Source organism: Somniosus microcephalus, chromosome 14 (genome assembly GCF_052327205.1).
Source record: "Somniosus microcephalus isolate GS21.2 chromosome 14, FLI_Smic_1.0, whole genome shotgun sequence".
Lineage (NCBI taxonomy): Eukaryota > Metazoa > Chordata > Chondrichthyes > Squaliformes > Somniosidae > Somniosus > Somniosus microcephalus.
Window position 1 is genome coordinate 43,139,494 of NC_141000.1, and position 22,933 is coordinate 43,162,426.

The 22,933-nt window shown below is 48.7% G+C and overlaps 1 protein-coding gene across 1 annotated transcript in view; it reads right to left on the reverse strand.

Moving 5' to 3' along the window:
* Nucleotides 1-22,933, reverse strand: part of pir (pirin) — a 146,334-nt gene that overhangs the window by 69,534 nt on the left and 53,867 nt on the right. The gene's annotated exons all lie outside the window — the stretch shown is intronic.

Genomic DNA, 22,933 nt, shown 5'->3' on the forward strand with positions numbered 1-22,933 from the left:
AATTGGATATATTTCTGAAGGCTAAGGGGATTAAGGGTTACGGAGAAAAGGCGGGGACGGGGTACTGAACTGGTAAGATCAGCTATGATCTCAGACGAAGATCAGCCATGATCTCATTGAATGGCGGAGCAGGCTCGAAGGGCCGAATGGCCTACTCCTGTTCCTATCTCTATGTTTCTATGTTTCTATTCCTTCCACAAGATCAACACAGACACTTCTTCCACATGATCAACACAGACACTGCTCCACACGATGAACACAGACACACCTTCCACAAACCCAACACAGACACTCCTTCCACAAGATCAACAGAGACACTCCTTCCACAAGCCCAACACTGGCACTCCTTCCACAAGGTCAACACAGGCACTCCTTCCACAAGATCAACACAGACAGTCCTTCCACATAATCAACACAGGCACTCCTTCCACAAGTTCAACGCAGGCAGTCCTTCCACAAGATCACCACAGATACTCCTTCCATAAGATCAACACAGACACTCCTTCCACAAGATCAACACAGACACTCCTTCCACAAGATCAACACAGGCACTCCTTCCACAAGATCAACACAGGCACTCCTTCCACAAGATCAACGCAGACACCCCTTCCACAAGATCAGCACAGACATTCCTTCCACAAGATCAACACAGACACTCCTGCCACAAGATCAACAGAGACACTCCTTCCACAAGCCCAACACTGGCACTCCTTCCACAAGGTCAACACAGGCACTCCTTCCACAAGATCAACACAGACAGTCCTTCCACATAATCAACACAGACACTCCCTCCCCATTATCAACACAGGCACTCCTTCCACAAGTTCAACGCAGGCAGTCCTTCCACAAGATCAGCACAGATACTCCTTCCATAAGATCAACACAGACACTCCTTCCACAAGTCCAACACAGACACACCTTCCACAAGATCAACACTGACACTCCTTCCACAAGATCAACACAGGCACTCCTTCCACAAGCGGTGGCCTAGTGGTTAGCACTGTTGCCTCACAGCACCAGAGACCCGGGTTCGAATCTGGCCTCGGGCGACTGTCTGTGTGGAGTTTGCACATTCTCCCCGTGTTTGCGTGGGTTTTCTCCGGGTGCTCCGGTTTCCTCCCACAGTCCAAAGATGTGCGGGTTAGGTTGATTGGCTATGATAAATTGACCCTTAGTGTTCGGGTGATTAGATACGTGGGGTTACAGGGATAGGGTGGGATATGTGTTGGTGTAGGGGTTACGGGGATTGGGTGGGATATGTGTCGGTGCAGGCTCGATGGGCCGAAATGGCCTCTATCTGCACTGTGGGGTTTCTGTGATTCTGATTCTGTGAAGATCAACACAGACACTCCTTCCACATAATCAACACAGACATTCCTTCCACAAGATCAGCACAGACACTCCTTCCACAAGATCAACACAGACACTCCTTCCACAAGATCAGCACAGACACTCCTTCCACAAGTCCAACACAGGCACTCCTTCCACAAGATCAACACAGACACTCCTTCCACAAGATCAACACAGCCACTCCATCCATGAACCCAACACAGACACTCCTCCCACAAGATCAAGAAAGAGACTCCTTCCACATAATCAACACAGACACTCCTTCCGCAAGATGAACACAGAAACTCATTCCACAAGCATAACACAGACACTTCTTCCACAAGTTCAACACAGACACACCTTCCACAAACCCAACACAGACACTCCTTCCACAATATCAACAGAGACACTCATTCCACAAGATCAACACAGACACTCCTTCCACAAGCCCAACACTGGCACTCCTTCCACAAGATTAACACAGACTCTCCTTCCACAAGCCCAACACTGGCACTCCTTCCACAAGGTCGACACAGGCACTCCTTCCACAAGATCAACACAGACACTCCTTCCACAAGATCAACACAGACACTCCTTCCGCAAGCCCAACCCAGACACTCCTCCCACAAGATCAACACAGACACCCCTTCCACAAGATCAACACAGACACTCCTTTCACAAGGTCAACACAGACACTACTTCCACAGAATCAACAAAGACACTCCTTTCACGAACCCAACACAGACACTCCTTCCACAAGATCAACACAGACACTCCTTCCACATGATCAACACAGACACACCTTCGAGAAGCCCAACACAGACACTCCTTCCACAAGATCAACACAGACACTCCTTCCACAAGCCCAACACAGATACTCCTTCCACAAGCCCAACACAGACATTCCTTCCACATGATCAACACAGACACACCTTCGAGAAGCCCAACACAGACAGTCCTTCCACAAGCCTAACACAGACACTCCTTCCACAAGGTCAACACACACTCCATCCATGAACCCAACACAGACACTCCTCCCACAAGATCAAGAGAGAGACTCCTTCCACATAATCAACACAGACACTTCTCCCACAATCCCAACACAGACACTCCTTCCTCAAGTGGAACACAGACACTCCTTCCACAAGATCACACAGACAGTCCTTCCACATAATCAACACACACACTCCTTTCACGAACCCAACACAGGCATTCCTTCCACAAGATCAACACAGACACTCCTTCCACAAGATCACACAGACAGTCCTTCCACAGAATCAACAAAGACACTCCTTTCACGAACCCAACACAGGCATTCCTTCCACAAGATCAACACAGACACTCCTTCCACAAGATCAACCCAGACACTCCTTCCACAAGATCAACACAGACACTCCATCCACAAGATCAACACAGACACTCCTTCCACAAGTCCAACACAGACATTCCTTCCACATGATCAACACAGACACACCTTCGAGAAGCCCAACACAGACACTCCTTCCACAAGTCCAAAACAGACACTCCTCCCACAAGGTCAACACAGACACTCCTTCGTCAAGATGAACACAGACACTCATTCCACAAGCCCAACGCAGACACTCCTTCCACAAGGTCAACACAGAAACTCGTTCCATGAACCCAACACAGGCACTCCTTCCACAAGATCAACACAGGCTCTCCTTCCACAAGATCAACACAGACACTCCTTCCTCAAGATGAACACAGACACTCTTTCCACAAGCATAACACAGACACTTCTTCCACAATCCCAACACAGACACTCCTTCCTCAAGATGAACACAGAGACTCCTCCCACAAGATCAACACAGACACTCCTTCCACAAGGTCAACACAGACACTCCTTCCATAAGACCAACACAGACATTCCTTCCAGAAGATCAACACAGGCACTCCTTCCACAAGATCAACACAGACATTCCTTCCACAAGTCCAACACAGACACTCCTTCCACAAGCCCAACACAGACATTCCTTCCACATGATCAACACAGACACATCTTCGAGAAGCCTGCAGGGGGCACGGTGGCATAGTGGTTAGCACTGTTGCCTCACAGCGCCAGGGACCCGGGTTCAAATCCAGCCTCGGGCGACTGTCTGTGTGGAGTTTGCACATTCTCCCTGTGTCTGCGTGTGTTTCCTCCGGGTGCTCCGGTTTCCTCCCACAGTCCAAAGATGTGCGGGTTAGGTTGATTTGGCTATGATAAATTGACCCTTACTGTTAGGGGATTAAATACGTGGGGTTACGGGGATAGGGTGGGATATGTGTCGGTGCCGGCTCGATGGGCCGAAATGGCCTCTATCTGCATTGTGGGGATTCTGTGAAGATCAACACAGATACTCCTTCCACAATCCCAACACAGACACTCCTTCCACAAGCCCAACACAGACACTTCTTCCACAAGCCCAACACAGACACTTCTTCCACATGATCAACACAGGCACTCCTTCCATAAGACCAACCCAGACACTCCTCCCACAAGATCAACACAGACACCCCTTCCACATGATCAACACAGACACTCCTTCCACAAGATCAAAACAGAGACTCCTTCTACAAGGTCAACACAGATACTCCTTCCCCATGATCAACACAGGCACTCAATCCACAAGATCAACACTGACACTCCTTCCACAAGCCCAACCCAGACACTCCTCCCACAAGATCAACACAGACACTCCTTCCACAAGATCAAAACAGAGACTCCTTCTACAAGGTCAACACAGATACTCCTTTCCCATGATCAACACAGGCACTCATTCCACAAGATCAACACTGACACTCCTTCCACAAGCCCAACCCAGACACTCCTTCCACAAGATCAACACAGACACTCCTTTCACATGATCAACACAGACACTCCTTCCACAAGCCCAACACAGACACTCCTTCCACAAGCCCAACACAGACATTCCTTCCACAAGCCCAACACAGACACACCTTCGAGAAGCACAACACAGACACTCCTTCCACAAGATCAACATAGCCACTCCATCCAGAAGTTCAACACAGACACTCCTTCCACAAGCCCAACACAGACATTCCTTCCACATGATCAACAGAGACACACCTTCGAGAAGCCCAACACAGACACTCCTTCCACAAGGTCAACACACACTCCATCCATGAACCCAACACAGACACTCCTCCCACAAGATCAAGAGAGAGACTCCTTCCACATAATCAACACAGACACTTCTTCCACAATCCCAACACAGACACTCCTTCCTCAAGTGGAACACAGACACTCCTTCCACAAGATCACACAGACAGTCCTTCCACATAATCAACACAGACACTCCTTCCACAGAATCAACAAAGACACTCCTTTCACGAACCCAACACAGGCATTCCTTCCACAAGATCAACACAGACACTCTTTCCACAAGTCCAACACAGACATTCCTTCCACAAGATCAGTACAGACACTCCTTCCACAAGGTCAACACAGACACTCCTTCCACTAGCCCAACACAGTCAGTCCTTCCACAAGATCAACACAGACACTCCTTCCACAAGATCAACCCAGACACTCCTTCCACAAGATCAAAACAGACACTCCTTCTACAAGTTCAACACAGTCAGTCCTTCCACAAGATCAACACAGACACTCCATCCACAAGATCAACACAGACACTCCTTCCACAAGTCCAAAACAGACACTCCTCCACAAGGTCAACACAGACACTCCTTCCACAAGCCCAACACGGACACTCCTTCCTCAAGATGAACACAGACACTCTTTCCACAAGCATAACACAGACACTCATTCCACAAGGTCAACTCAGACACTCCTTTCACGAACCCAACACAGGTACTCCTTCCACAAGTTCAACACAGGCTCTCCTTCCACAAGATCAACACAGACACTCCTTCCTCAAGATGAACACAGACACTCTTTCCACAAGCATAACACAGACACTTCTTCCACAATCCCAACACAGACACTCCTTCCTCAAGATGAACACAGACACTCAATGCACAAGGTCAACACAGACACTCCTTCCACAAGATCAACACAGAGACTCCTCCCACAAGATCAACACAGACACTCCTTCCACAAGATCAACACAGACACTCCTTCCACAAGATCAACACAGAGACTCCTCCCACAAGATCAACACAGACACTCCTTCCACAAGATTAACACAGACACTCCTTCCATAAGACCAACACAGACATTCCTTCCAGAAGATCAACACAGGCACTCCTTCCACAAGATCAACACAGACATTCCTTCCACAAGTCCAACACAGACACTCCTTCCACAAGCCCAACACAGACATTCCTTCCACATGATCAACACAGACACATCTTCGAGAAGCCCGTGGGGGGCACGGTGGCATAGTGGTTAGCACTGTTGCCTCACAGCGCCAGGGACCCGGGTTCAAATCCAGCCTCGGGCGACTGTCTGTGTGGAGTTTGCACATTCTCCCTGTGTCTGCGTGGGTTTCCTCCGGGTGCTCCGGTTTCCTCCCACAGTCCAAAGATGTGCGGGTTAGGTTGATTTGGCTATGATAAATTGACCCTTACTGTTAGGGGATTAAATACGTGGGGTTACGGGGATAGGGTGGGATATGTGTCGGTGCAGGCTCGATGGGCCGAAATGGCCTCTATCTGCATTGTGGGGATTCTGTGAAGATCAACACAGACACTCCTTCCACAATCCCAACACAGACACTTCTTCCACATGATCAACACAGGCACCCCTTCCACAAGATCAACACAGGCACTCTTTCCACAAGATCAACACAGACACTCCTTCCATAAGACCAACACAGACATTCCTTCCAGAAGATCAACACAGGCACTCTTTCCACAAGATCAACACAGACACTCCTTCCATAAGACCAACACAGACATTCCTTCCACAAGTCCAACACAGACACTCCTTCCACAAGCCCAACACAGACATTCCTTCCACATGATCAACACAGACACATCTTCGAGAAGCCCAACACAGACACTCCTTCCTCAAGATGAACACAGAGACTCCTCCCACAAGATCAACACAGACACTCCTTCCACAAGGTCAACACAGACACTCCTTCCATAAGACCAACACAGACATTCCTTCCAGAAGATCAACACAGGCACTCCTTCCACAAGATCAACACAGACATTCCTTCCACAAGTCCAACACAGACACTCCTTCCACAAGCCCAACACAGACATTCCTTCCACATGATCAACACAGACACATCTTCGAGAAGCCCGCGGGGGGCACGGTGGCATAGTGGTTAGCACTGTTGCCTCACAGCGCCAGGGACCCGGGTTCAAATCCAGCCTCGGGCAACTGTCTGTGTGGAGTTTGCACATTCTCCCTGTGTCTGCGTGGGTTTCCTTCGGGTGCTCCGGTTTCCTCCCACAGTCCAAAGATGTGCGGGTTAGGTTGATTTGGCTATGATAAATTGACCCTTACTGTTAGGGGATTAAATACGTGGGGTTACGGGGATAGGGTGGGATATGTGTCGGTGCCGGCTCGATGGGCCGAAATGGCCTCTATCTGCATTGTGGGGATTCTGTGAAGATCAACACAGATACTCCTTCCACAATCCCAACACAGACACTCCTTCCACAAGCCCAACACAGACACTTCTTCCACAAGCCCAACACAGACACTTCTTCCACATGATCAACACAGGCACCCCTTCCACAAGATCAACACAGGCACTCTTTCCACAGGATCAACACAGACACTCCTTCCACAAGCCCAACACAGACACTTCTTCCACAAGCCCAACACAGACACTTCTTCCACATGATCAACACAGGCACCCCTTCCACAAGATCAACACAGGCACTCTTTCCACAAGATCAACACAGACACTCCTTCCACAAGCCCAACCCAGACACTCCTCCCACAAGATCAACACAGACACCCCTTCCACATGATCAACACAGACACTCCTTCCACAAGATCAAAACAGAGACTCCTTCTACAAGGTCAACACAGATACTCCTTCCCCATGATCAACACAGGCACTCATTCCACAAGATCAACACTGACACTCCTTCCACAAGCCCAACCCAGACACTCCTCCCACAAGATCAACACAGACACTCCTTTCACATGATCAACCCAGACACTCCTCCCACAAGATCAACACAGACACCCCTTCCACATGATCAACACAGACACTCCTTCCACAAGATCAAAACAGAGACTCCTTCTACAAGGTCAACACAGATACTCCTTCCCCATGATCAACACAGACACTCCTTCCACAAGCCCAACACAGACATTCCTTCCACATGATCAACACAGACACACCTTCGAGAAGCACAACACAGACACTCCTTCCACAAGATCAACATAGCCACTCCATCCAGAAGTTCAACACAGACACTCCTTACACAAGTCCAACACAGACACTCCTTCCACAAGCCCAACACAGACATTCCTTCCACATGATCAACAGAGACACACCTTCGAGAAGCCCAACACAGACACTCCTTCCACAAGCCCAACACAGACACTCCTTCCACAAGGTCAACACACACTCCATCCATGAACCCAACACAGACACTCCTCCCACAAGATCAAGAGAGAGACTCCTTCCACATAATCAACACAGACACTTCTTCCACAATCCCAACACAGACACTCCTTCCTCAAGTGGAACACAGACACTCCTTCCACAAGATCACACAGACAGTCCTTCCACATAATCAACACAGACACTCCTTCCACAGAATCAACAAAGACACTCCTTTCACGAACCCAACACAGGCATTCCTTCCACAAGATCAACACAGACACTCTTTCCACAAGTCCAACACAGACATTCCTTCCACAAGATCAATACAGACACTCCTTCTACAAGCCCAACAAAGACATTCCTTCCACAAGATCAGTACAGACACTCCATCCACAAGATCAACACAGACACTCCTTCCACAAGTCCAAAACAGACACTCCTCCCACAAGGTCAACACAGACACTCCTTCCACAAGCCCAACACGGACACTCCTTCCTCAAGATGAACACAGACACTCTTTCCACAAGCATAACACAGACACTCCTTCCACAAGGTCAACACAGAAACTCCTTCCATGAACCCAACACAGACACTCCTTCCACAAGGTCAACACAGACACTCATTCCACAAGGTCAACTCAGATACTCCTTTCACGAACCCAACACAGGCACTCCTTCCACAAGATCAACACAGGCTCTCCTTCCACAAGATCAACACAGACACTCCTTCCTCAAGATGAACACAGACACTCTTTCCACAAGCATAACACAGACACTTCTTCCACAATCCCAACACAGACACTCCTTCCTCAAGATGAACACAGACACTCAATGCACAAGGTCAACACAGACACTCCTTCCACAAGATCAACACAGAGACTCCTCCCACAAGATCAACACAGACACTCCTTCCACAAGATCAACACAGACACTCCTTCCATAAGACCAACACAGACATTCCTTCCAGAAGATCAACACAGGCACTCCTTCCACAAGATCAACACAGACATTCCTTCCACAAGTCCAACACAGACACTCCTTCCACAAGCCCAACACAGACATTCCTTCCACACGATCAACACAGACACGTCTTCGAGAAGCCCGTGGGGGGCACGGTGGCATAGTGGTTAGCACTGTTGCCTCACAGCGCCAGGGACCCGGGTTCAAATCCAGCCTCGGGCGACTGTCTGTGTGGAGTTTGCACATTCTCCCTGTGTCTGCGTGGGTTTCCTCCGGGTGCTCCGGTTTCCTCCCACAGTCCAAAGATGTGCGGGTTAGGTTGATTTGGCTATGATAAATTGACCCTTACTGTTAGGGGATTAAATACGTGGGGTTACGGGGATAGGGTGGGATATGTGTCGGTGCAGGCTCGATGGGCCGAAATGGCCTCTATCTGCATTGTGGGGATTCTGTGATTCTGTGAAGATCAACACAGACACTCCTTCCACAATCCCAACACAGACACTTCTTCCACATGATCAACACAGGCACTCTTTCCACAAGATCAACACAGACACTCCTTCCATAAGACCAACACAGACATTACGTCCACAAGATCAACACAGACACTCCTTCCACAAGCCCAACACAGACACTCCTTTCACAAGGTCAACACAGACACTACTTCCACAGAATCAAGAGACACTCCTTTCACGAACCCAACACAGGCATTCCTTCCACAAGATCAACACAGGCACTCCTTCCACAAGTTCAACACAGCCACTCCTTCCACAAAGCCCAACCGAGACACTCCTTCCACAAGATCAACACAGACACTCCTTCCACAAGATCAACAGTCACTCCTTCCACAAGATCAACACAGACACTCCTTCCACATGATCAACACAGACACATCTTGGAGAAGCCCAACACAGACACTCCTTCCACAAGATCAACACAGCCACTCCATCCACAAGATCAACACAGACACTCCCTACACAAGTCCAACACAGACACTCCTTCCACAAGGTCAACACAGACACTCCATCCATGAACCCAACACAGACACTCCTTCACACACAGAATCACACAGAAACCCCACAGTGCAGACAGAGGCCATTTCGGCCCATCGAGCCTGCACCGACACATGTCCCACCCGATCCCCATAACCCCTACACCAACACATATCCCACCCTATCCCCGTAACCCCACGTATTTAATCCCCCTAACACTAAGAGTCAATTTATCATAGGCAATCAACCTAACCCGCACATCTTTGGACTGTGGGAGGAAACCGGAGCACCCGGAGGAAACCCACGCAAACACGGGGAGAATGTGCAAACTCCACACAGACAGTCACCCGAGGCCGGATTCGAACCCGGGTCCCTGGCGCTGTGAGGCAACAGTGCTAACCACTATGCCACCGTGCTGCCCTTCCACAAGATCAAGGCAGAGACTCCTTCCACATAATCAACACAGACACTCCTTCCACAAGCATAACACAGACACTTCTTCCACAATCCCAACACAGACACTCCTTCCACAAGCCCAACACAGACACTCCTTCCACAAGATCAACACAGACACTCCTTCCATAAAATCAACAGAGGCACTCCTTCCACAAGCCCAACCCAGACACTCCTTTCACAAGGTCAACACAGTCACTCCTTCCACAGAATCAACAAAGTCAGTCCTTTCACGAACCCAACACAGGCACTCCTTCCACAAGGTCAATACAGACACCACTTCCACAAGCCCAACAAAGACATTCCTTCCACAAGATCAATACAGACACTCCTTCTACAAGGTCAACACAGTCAGTCCTTCCACAAGAACAACAAAGACGCTCCTTCCACAAGATCAACACAGACACTCCTTCCACAAGATCAACACAGGCACTCCTTCCACAAGATCAACACAGAAACTCCTTCCACAAGATCAACACAGACACTCCTTCCACAAGATCAACATAGACACTCCTTCCATAAGCCCAACAGAGACATTCCTTCCACATGATCACCACAGACACTCCTTCCACAAGCCCAACACAGACACTCCTTCCACAAGCTCAATACAGACACTCCTTCCACAAGCCCAACACAGACACTCCTTCCACAAGGTCAACACAGACACTCCTTCCACAAGCCTAACACAGACACTCCTTCCACAAGGTCAACACAGACACTCCTTCCACAAACCTAACACGGACACTCCTTCCTCAAGATGAACACAGACACTCATTCCACAAGAATGGGCGGAACAGTGGCAAATGGAATTTAACCCAGAAAAGTGCGAGGTGATGCACTTTGGGGGGACTAACAAGGCAAGGGAATACACAATGAATGGTAAGAGTCATAGAGTCATAGAGTTTTACAGCGCAGAAAGAGGCCCTTCGGCCCATCGTGTCTGCGCCGTCCATCAATCCCTGTCCAGTCTATTCCCATTTTCCAGCATTTGGTCCATAGCCTTACATGCAATGGCATTTCAAGTGCCCATCCAAATGTTTCTTTAATGTTGTGAGGGTTCCTGCCTCTACCACCCTTTCAGGCAGTGAGTTCCAGCTTCCAACCACCCTCTGGGTGAAAAAGTTCCTACTCAAATCCCCCCTAAATCTCCTGCCCCTTACCCTGAATCTATGCCCCCTTGTTATTGACCCCCCTACTAAGGGGAAAAGTTCCTCTTTATCTACCCTATCTATGCCCCTCATCATTTTGTACACCTCAATCAGGTCCCCCCTCAGCCTCCTTTGCTCCAAGGAAAACAACCCCAGCCTGTTGAGTCTTTCTTCATAGCTGAGGCGCTCCATCCCAGGTAACATCCTGGTGAATCTTCTCTGCACCCTCTCCAAAGCAATCACATCCTTCCTATAGTGAGGCGACCAGAACTGCACACAGTACTCCAGCTGTGGCCTCACCAGCATTTTGTACAGCTCCATCATAACCTCCCTGCTCTTATATTCTATGCCTCTGCTAATGAAGGCAAGTATCCCATATGCCTTTTTAACCACCTTATCTACCTGTTCCGCTGCCTTCAGGGATCTATGTACATGTACACCAAGGTCCCTCTGACCCTCTGTACTTCCTAGGGTCCTACCACTCATTGTGTATTCCCTTGCCTTATTTGTCCGTCCAAAATGCATCACCTCGCACTTTTCCGGGTTAAATTCTATTTGCCACTTTTCCGCCCATCTGATCAACCCGTTAATATCGTCCTGTAGCCGGAGGCTTTCTTCCTCGCAATTTACCACCCCACCAATTTTCGTGTCATCCGCGAACTTACTGATCATACCCTTTACATTCTCATCCAAATCATTTATGTAGATCACAAACAGCAAGGGACCCAGCACCGATCCCTGAGGTACCCCACTGGACACAGGCTTCCAGTCACAAAAGCAACCTTCGACCATCACCCTCTGCCTCCAAAGTGGACTGGGAGTAGCTACTTATAGGAAAATCCACATCAAAACAGTGGGATGCTTTCAGAAGGGAAATAGAGAGAGTACAACACCAACATGTTCCTGTAAAGGTCAAGGGTGGGACCAACAAGCAAAGGGAACCTTGGATGACAAGGGATATACAAAAATGCATTAGGAAAAAAAGGGGGGCTTTTGGCAGTTACAAAAGACAAAAGACGGAGGAAGCCCTAGAGGAGTATAAAAGGTGCAGGGGCATACTTAAAAAGGAAATTAGGAGGGCGAGGAGGGGCCATGAAATAACACTAGCGAGCAAAATAAAGGAAAATCCTAAGATGTTTTATAAGTATATTAAGGGCAAGAGGATAACCAGGGAAAGGGTAGGGCCCATTAGGGACCAAAGTGGCAAGCTGTGTGTAGAGCCAGATGAAGTAGGTGGGGTTTTAAATGAATTTTTTGCCTCTGTGTTCACTATGGAGAAAGACGATGTAGACATAGAAGTCGGGCAAGGGGACTGTGACATACTTGAACATATTAGCATCGAGAGGGAGGAGGTACTAGCGGTTTTAGCAGGCCAAAAAGTGGATAAATCCCCTGGCCCGGACGAGATGTATCCCAGGCTGTTGTGTGAGGCAAAGGAGGAGATTGCAGGGGCTCTGACACAAATTTTCAGAACCTCTCTGGCCACAGGGGATGTACCAGAGGACTGGAGAACAGCTAACGTAGTACCATTATTCAAGAAGGGTAGCAGGGATAAACCAGGGAATTACAGGCCAGTGAGCCTAACATCTGTGGTAGGGAAATTATTGGAAATAATTCTGAGGGACAAAATTAGTCTCCACTTGGAGAGGCAAGAATTAATCGGGGATAGTCAGCATGGCTTTGTCAAGGGTAAATCATGTCTGACCAATCTGATTGAATTTTTCGAGGGGGTGACTAGGTGTGTGGATGAGGGAAATGCTGTGGATGTGGTTTACATGGACTTCAGTAAAGCTTTTGACAAAGTCCCGCATAGGAGACTGGTCAAGAAGGTAAGAGCCCATGGGATCCAGGGGGCCTTGGCGCGTTGGATCCTAAACTGGCTGACCCTAGGCAAGACGGAGGGTCAGAGGGATCTGGGTGTGCAAGTACACAGATCCCTGAAGGCGGCGGAACAGGTGGATAAGGTGGTAAAAAAGGCATATGGGATACTTGCCTTCATTAGCCGAGGCATAGAATATAAGAGCAAGGAGGTTATGATGGAGCTGTATAAAACACTGGTTAGGCCACAGCTGGAATACTGTGTGCAGTTCTGGTCGCCACACTACAGGAAGGATGTGAACGCTTTGGAGAGGGTGCAGAGGAGATTCACCAGGATGTTACCAGGGCTGGAGCGCTTCAGCTATGAAGAGAGACTGGGCAGATTGGGTTTGTTTTCCTTGGAGCAGAGGAGGCTGAGGGGGGACATGATTGAGGTGTACAAAATTATGAGGGGCATAGATAGGATGGATACTGAGGAGCTTTTTCCCTTAGTAGAAGGGTCAATAACTAGGGGGCATAGATTCAAGGTAAAGGGCGGGAGGTTTAGAGGGGATTTGAGAAAGAACTTTTTCACCCAGAGGGTGGTTGGAGTCTGGAACTCACTGCCTGAAAGGGTTGTGGAGGCAGAAACCCTCACAACATTTAAGAAGCATTTGGATGTGCACTTGAAATGCCATAGCATACAAGGCTACGGGCCAAATGCTGGAGTATGGGATTAGATTAGACAGGGCTTGATGGCCGGCGCGGACACGATGGGCCGAAGGGCCTCTATCCGTGCTGTATAACTCTATGACTCTATGAGAACAACACAGACACTCCTTCCACAAGATCAACACAGACACTCCTTCCACAAGCCCAACACAGACACTCCTTTCACAAGGTCAACACAGACACTCCTTGCACAAGCCCAACACAGACACTTCTTCCACAAGCCCAACACAGACACTCCTTTCATGAACCCAACACAGGCACTCCTTCCACAAGATCAACACAGACACTCCTTCCACAAGCCCAACACAGACACTCCTTTCACATGATCAACACAGGCACCCCTTCCACAGAATCAACAAAGACACTCATTTCATGAACCCAACACAGGCACTCCTTCCACAAGATCAACACAGGCACTCCTTTCACAAGGTCAACACAGACACTCCTTGCACAAGCCCAACACAGACACTTCTTCCACAAGCCCAACACAGACACTCCTTTCATGAACCCAACACAGGCACTCCTTCCACAAGCCCAACCCAGACACTCCTTTCACAAGGTCAACACAGTCACTCCTTCCACAGAATCAACAAAGTCAGTCCTTTCACGAACCCAACACAGGCACTCCTTCCACAAGGTCAATACAGACACCACTTCCACAAGCCCAACAAAGACATTCCTTCCACAAGATCAATACAGACACTCCTTCTACAAGGTCAACACAGTCAGTCCTTCCACAAGAACAACAAAGACGCTCCTTCCACAAGATCAACACAGACACTCCTTCCACAAGATCAACACAGGCACTCCTTCCACAAGATCAACACAGAAACTCCTTCCACAAGATCAACACAGACACTCCTTCCACAAGATCAACATAGACACTCCTTCCATAAGCCCAACAGAGACATTCCTTCCACATGATCACCACAGACACTCCTTCCACAAGCCCAACACAGACACTCCTTCCACAAGCTCAATACAGACACTCCTTCCACAAGCCCAACACAGACACTCCTTCCACAAGGTCAACACAGACACTCCTTCCACAAGCCTAACACAGACACTCCTTCCACAAGGTCAACACAGACACTCCTTCCACAAACCTAACACGGACACTCCTTCCTCAAGATGAACACAGACACTCATTCCACAAGAATGGGCGGAACAGTGGCAAATGGAATTTAACCCAGAAAAGTGCGAGGTGATGCACTTTGGGGGGACTAACAAGGCAAGGGAATACACAATGAATGGTAAGAGTCATAGAGTCATAGAGTTTTACAGCGCAGAAAGAGGCCCTTCGGCCCATCGTGTCTGCGCCGTCCATCAATCCCTGTCCAGTCTATTCCCATTTTCCAGCATTTGGTCCATAGCCTTACATGCAATGGCATTTCAAGTGCCCATCCAAATGTTTCTTTAATGTTGTGAGGGTTCCTGCCTCTACCACCCTTTCAGGCAGTGAGTTCCAGCTTCCAACCACCCTCTGGGTGAAAAAGTTCCTACTCAAATCCCCCCTAAATCTCCTGCCCCTTACCCTGAATCTATGCCCCCTTGTTATTGACCCCCCTACTAAGGGGAAAAGTTCCTCTTTATCTACCCTATCTATGCCCCTCATCATTTTGTACACCTCAATCAGGTCCCCCCTCAGCCTCCTTTGCTCCAAGGAAAACAACCCCAGCCTGTTGAGTCTTTCTTCATAGCTGAGGCGCTCCATCCCAGGTAACATCCTGGTGAATCTTCTCTGCACCCTCTCCAAAGCAATCACATCCTTCCTATAGTGAGGCGACCAGAACTGCACACAGTACTCCAGCTGTGGCCTCACCAGCATTTTGTACAGCTCCATCATAACCTCCCTGCTCTTATATTCTATGCCTCTGCTAATGAAGGCAAGTATCCCATATGCCTTTTTAACCACCTTATCTACCTGTTCCGCTGCCTTCAGGGATCTATGTACATGTACACCAAGGTCCCTCTGACCCTCTGTACTTCCTAGGGTCCTACCACTCATTGTGTATTCCCTTGCCTTATTTGTCCGTCCAAAATGCATCACCTCGCACTTTTCCGGGTTAAATTCTATTTGCCACTTTTCCGCCCATCTGATCAACCCGTTAATATCGTCCTGTAGCCGGAGGCTTTCTTCCTCGCAATTTACCACCCCACCAATTTTCGTGTCATCCGCGAACTTACTGATCATACCCTTTACATTCTCATCCAAATCATTTATGTAGATCACAAACAGCAAGGGACCCAGCACCGATCCCTGAGGTACCCCACTGGACACAGGCTTCCAGTCACAAAAGCAACCTTCGACCATCACCCTCTGCCTCCAAAGTGGACTGGGAGTAGCTACTTATAGGAAAATCCACATCAAAACAGTGGGATGCTTTCAGAAGGGAAATAGAGAGAGTACAACACCAACATGTTCCTGTAAAGGTCAAGGGTGGGACCAACAAGCAAAGGGAACCTTGGATGACAAGGGATATACAAAAATGCATTAGGAAAAAAAGGGGGGCTTTTGGCAGTTACAAAAGACAAAAGACGGAGGAAGCCCTAGAGGAGTATAAAAGGTGCAGGGGCATACTTAAAAAGGAAATTAGGAGGGCGAGGAGGGGCCATGAAATAACACTAGCGAGCAAAATAAAGGAAAATCCTAAGATGTTTTATAAGTATATTAAGGGCAAGAGGATAACCAGGGAAAGGGTAGGGCCCATTAGGGACCAAAGTGGCAAGCTGTGTGTAGAGCCAGATGAAGTAGGTGGGGTTTTAAATGAATTTTTTGCCTCTGTGTTCACTATGGAGAAAGACGATGTAGACATAGAAGTCGGGCAAGGGGACTGTGACATACTTGAACATATTAGCATCGAGAGGGAGGAGGTACTAGCGGTTTTAGCAGGCCAAAAAGTGGATAAATCCCCTGGCCCGGACGAGATGTATCCCAGGCTGTTGTGTGAGGCAAAGGAGGAGATTGCAGGGGCTCTGACACAAATTTTCAGAACCTCTCTGGCCACAGGGGATGTACCAGAGGACTGGAGAACAGCTAACGTAGTACCATTATTCAAGAAGGGTAGCAGGGATAAACCAGGGAATTACAGGCCAGTGAGCCTAACATCTGTGGTAGGGAAATTATTGGAAATAATTCTGAGGGACAAAATTAGTCTCCACTTGGAGAGGCAAGAATTAATCGGGGATAGTCAGCATGGCTTTGTCAAGGGTAAATCATGTCTGACCAATCTGATTGAATTTTTCGAGGGGGTGACTAGGTGTGTGGATGAGGGAAATGCTGTGGATGTGGTTTACATGGACTTCAGTAAAGCTTTTGACAAAGTCCCGCATAGGAGACTGGTCAAGAAGGTAAGAGCCCATGGGATCCAGGGGGCCTTGGCGCGTTGGATCCTAAACTGGCTGACCCTAGGCAAGACGGAGGGTCAGAGGGATCTGGGTGTGCAAGTACACAGATCCCTGAAGGCGGCGGAACAGGTGGATAAGGTGGTAAAAAAGGCATATGGGATACTTGCCTTCATTAGCCGAGGCATAGAATATAAGAGCAAGGAGGTTATGATGGAGCTGTATAAAACACTGGTTAGGCCACAGCTGGAATACTGTGTGCAGTTCTGGTCGCCACACTACAGGAAGGATGTGAACGCTTTGGAGAGGGTGCAGAGGAGATTCACCAGGATGTTACCAGGGCTGGAGCGCTTCAGCTATGAAGAGAGACTGGGCAGATTGGGTTTGTTTTCCTTGGAGCAGAGGAGGCTGAGGGGGGACATGATTGAGGTGTACAAAATTATGAGGGGCATAGATAGGATGGATACTGAGGAGCTTTTTCCCTTAGTAGAAGGGTCAATAACTAGGGGGCATAGATTCAAGGTAAAGGGCGGGAGGTTTAGAGGGGATTTGAGAAAGAACTTTTTCACCCAGAGGGTGGTTGGAGTCTGGAACTCACTGCCTGAAAGGGTTGTGGAGGCAGAAACCCTCACAACATTTAAGAAGCATTTGGATGTGCACTTGAAATGCCATAGCATACAAGGCTACGGGCCAAATGCTGGAGTATGGGATTAGATTAGACAGGGCTTGATGGCCGGCGCGGACACGATGGGCCGAAGGGCCTCTATCCGTGCTGTATAACTCTATGACTCTATGAGAACAACACAGACACTCCTTCCACAAGATCAACACAGACACTCCTTCCACAAGCCCAACACAGACACTCCTTTCACAAGGTCAACACAGACACTCCTTGCACAAGCCCAACACAGACACTTCTTCCACAAGCCCAACACAGACACTCCTTTCATGAACCCAACACAGGCACTCCTTCCACAAGATCAACACAGACACTCCTTCCACAAGCCCAACACAGACACTCCTTTCACATGATCAACACAGGCACCCCTTCCACAGAATCAACAAAGACACTCATTTCATGAACCCAACACAGGCACTCCTTCCACAAGATCAACACAGGCACTCCTTTCACAAGGTCAACACAGACACTCCTTGCACAAGCCCAACACAGACACTTCTTCCACAAGCCCAACACAGACACTCCTTTCATGAACCCAACACAGGCACTCCTTCCACAAGATCAACACAGACACTCCTTCCACAAGCCCAACACAGACACTCCTTTCACATGATCAACACAGGCACCCCTTCCACAGAATCAACACAGACACTCCTTTCATGAACCCAACACAGGCACTCCTTCCACAAGATCAACACAGGCACTCCTTTCACAAGGTCAACACAGACACTCCTTCCACAAGCCCAACACAGACACTTCTTCCACATGATCAACACAGGCACCCCTTCCACAAGATCAACACAGGCACTCCTTCCACAAGATCAACACAGACACTCCTTCCACAAGATCCACACAGGCACTCCTTCCACAAGATCAACACAGACACACCTTCGAGAAGCCCAACACAGACACTCCTTCCACAAGCCCAACACAGACACTCCTTCCACAAGGTCAACACAGACACTCCATCCATGAACCCAACACAGATACTCCTCCCACAAGATCAAGACAGAGACTCCTTCCACATAATCAACACAGACACTCCTTCCACAAGTCCAAAACAGTCACTCCTTCCACAAGCCCAACACGGACACTCCTTCCTCAAGATGAACACAGACACTCATTCCACAAACCCAACACAGACACTCCTTCCACAAACCCAACACAGACACTCCTTCCACAAGGTTGTGGTAAACCACTGTTTGTATTCCACTGTGTACATGTCTGTACATGCCTCGGCTGACTCCTCCCACGAGTCCAGGTATAAAGGTGACTGCTCCACAGACCCTCTGTATTCTGGACTGGTCGACCACTCGAGGCACACCTTCATTCTCTTGTTAATAAAAGCCTGTTAGTTACTCGCTTAACCTCAGTCTTTTGAGTGATTGATAGCGCATCAAAGGTCAACACAGAAACTCCTTCCATGAACCCAACACAGACACTCCTTCCACAAGCCCAACACAGACACTCCTTCCACAAGGTCAACACAGACACTCCTTCCACAAGCCCAACACAGACACTCCTTCCACAAGGTCAACACAGACACTCCTTCCACAAGCCCAACACGGACACTCCTTCCACAAGGTCAACACGGACACTCCTTCCTCAAGATGAACACAGACACTCATTCCACAAGCCCAACACAGACACTCCTTCCACAAGGTCAACACAGACACTCCTTCCACAAGCCCAACACGGACACTCCTTCTACAAGGTCAACACAGACACTCCTTCCACAAGCTCAACACGGACACTCCTTCCTCAAGATGAACACAGACACTCCTTCCACAAGCTCAACACGGACACTCCTTCCTCAAGATGAACACAGACACTCCTTCCACAAGGTCAACACAGAAACTCCTTCCATGAACCCAACACAGACACTCCTTCCACAAGGTTTCCTCCCACAGTCCAAAGATGTGCGGGTTAGGTTGATTGGCTATGATAAATTGACCCTTAGTGTTAGGGGGATTAAATACGTGGGGATAGGGTGGGATATGTGTTGGTGTAGGGGTTATGGGGATCGGGTGGGATATGTGTCGGTGCAGGCTCGATGGGCCGAAATGGCCTCTATCTGCACTGTGGGGTTTCTGTGATTCTGTGTGAAGCCCAACACAGACACTCCTTCCACAATCCCAACACAGACACTCCTTCCACATGATCAACACAGACACTCCTTCCACATGATCAACACAGACACTCCTTCCACAATCCCAACACAGACACTCCTTCCACAATCCCAACACAGACACTCCTTCCACATGATCAACACAGACACTCCTTCCACATGATCAACACAGATACTCCTTCCACAATCCCAACACAGACACTCCTTCCACAATCCCAACACAGACACTCCTTCCACATGATCAACACAGACACTCCTTCCACAAGTCCAACACAGACACTCCTTCCACATGATCAACACAGACACTCCTTCCACATGATCAACACAGACACTCCTTCCACATGATCAACACAGACACTCCTTCCACATGATCAACACAGACACACCTTCCACATGATCAACACAGACACTCCTTCCACATGATCAACACAGACACTCCTTCCACATGATCAACACAGACACTCCTTCCACATGATCAACACAGACACTCCTTCCACAATCCCAACACAGACACTCCTTCCACATGATCAACACAGACACTCCTTCCACAATCCCAACACAGACACTCCTTCCACAATCCCAACACAGACACTCCTTCCACATGATCAACACAGACACTCCTTCCACAATCCCAACACAGACACTCCTTCCACATGATCAACACAGACACTCCTTCCACAATCCCAACACAGACACTCCTTCCACAATCCCAACACAGACACTCCTTCCACATGATCAACACAGACACTCCTTCCACATGATCAACACAGACACTCCTTCCACATGATCAACACAGACACTCCTTCCACATGATCAACACAGACACTCCTTCCACATGATCAACACAGACACTCCTTCCACAATCCCAACACAGACACTCCTTCCACAATCCCAACACAGACACTCCTTCCACATGATCAACACAGACACTCCTTCCACAATCCCAACACAGACACTCCTTCCACAATCCCAACACAGACACTCCTTCCACATGATCAACACAGACACTCCTTCCACAATCCCAACACAGACACTCCTTCCACATGATCAACACAGACACTCCTTCCACAATCCCAACACAGACACTCCTTCCACAATCCCAACACAGACACTCCTTCCACATGATCAACACAGACACTCCTTCCACATGATCAACACAGACACTCCTTCCACATGATCAACACAGACACTCCTTCCACATGATCAACACAGACACTCCTTCCACAATCCCAACACAGACACTCCTTCCACATGATCAACACAGACACTCCTTCCACAATCCCAACACAGACACTCCTTCCACATGATCAACACAGACACTCCTTCCACAAGCCCAACACAGACACTCCTTCCACATGATCAACACAGACACTCCTTCCACATGATCAACACAGACACTCCTTCCACATGATCAACACAGACACTCCTTCCACATGATCAACACAGACACTCCTTCCACATGATCAACACAGACACTCCTTCCACAAGTCCAACACAGACACTCCTTCCACATGATCAACACAGACACTCCTTCCACATGATCAACACAGACACTCCTTCCACAATCCCAACACAGACACTCCTTCCACATGATCAACACAGACACTCCTTCCACAAGTCCAACACAGACACTCCTTCCACATGATCAACACAGACACTCCTTCCACATGATCAACACAGACACTCCTTCCACAATCCCAACACAGACACTCCTTCCACAAGTCCAACACAGACACTCCTTCCACATGATCAACACAGACACTCCTTCCACATGATCAACACAGACACTCCTTCCACAATCCCAACACAGACACTCCTTCCACAAGTCCAACACAGACACTCCTTCCACATGATCAACACAGACACTCCTTCCACATGATCAACACAGACACTCCTTCCACAATCCCAACACAGACACTCCTTCCACATGATCAACACAGACACTCCTTCCACAATCCCAACACAGACACTCCTTCCACATGATCAACACAGACACTCCTTCCACATGATCAACACAGACACTCCTTCCACATGATCAACACAGACACTCCTTCCACATGATCAACACAGACACTCCTTCCACATGATCAACACAGACACTCCTTCCACATGATCAACACAGACACTCCTTCCACAAGCCCAACACAGACACTCCGTCCACAAGATCAACACAGACACTCCTTCCACAAGCTCAACACAGACACTCCTTCCACAAGTCCAACACAGACACTCCTTCCACAAGATCAACACAGACACTCCTTCCACAAGTCCAACACAGACACTCCTTCCACATGATCAACACAGACACTCCTTCCACATGATCAACACAGACACTCCTTCCACAAGCCCAACACAGACACTCCTTCCACATGATCAACACAGACACTCCTTCCACATGATCAACACAGACACTCCTTCCACAAGCCCAACACAGACACTCCGTCCACAAGATCAACACAGACACTCCTTCCACAAGCTCAACACAGACACTCCTTCCACAAGTCCAACACAGACACTCCTTCCACAAGATCAACACAGACACTCCTTCCACAATCCCAACACAGACACTCCTTCCACATGATCAACACAGACACTCCTTCCACAATCCCAACACAGACACTCCTTCCACATGATCAACACAGACACACCTTCCACATGATCAACACAGACACTCCTTCCACAATCCCAACACAGACACTCCTTCCACATGATCAACACAGACACTCCTTCCACAATCCCAACACAGACACTCCTTCCACATGATCAACACAGACACTCCTTCCACATGATCAACACAGACACTCCTTCCACATGATCAACACAGACACTCCTTCCACAAGTCCAACACAGACACTCCTTCCACATGAT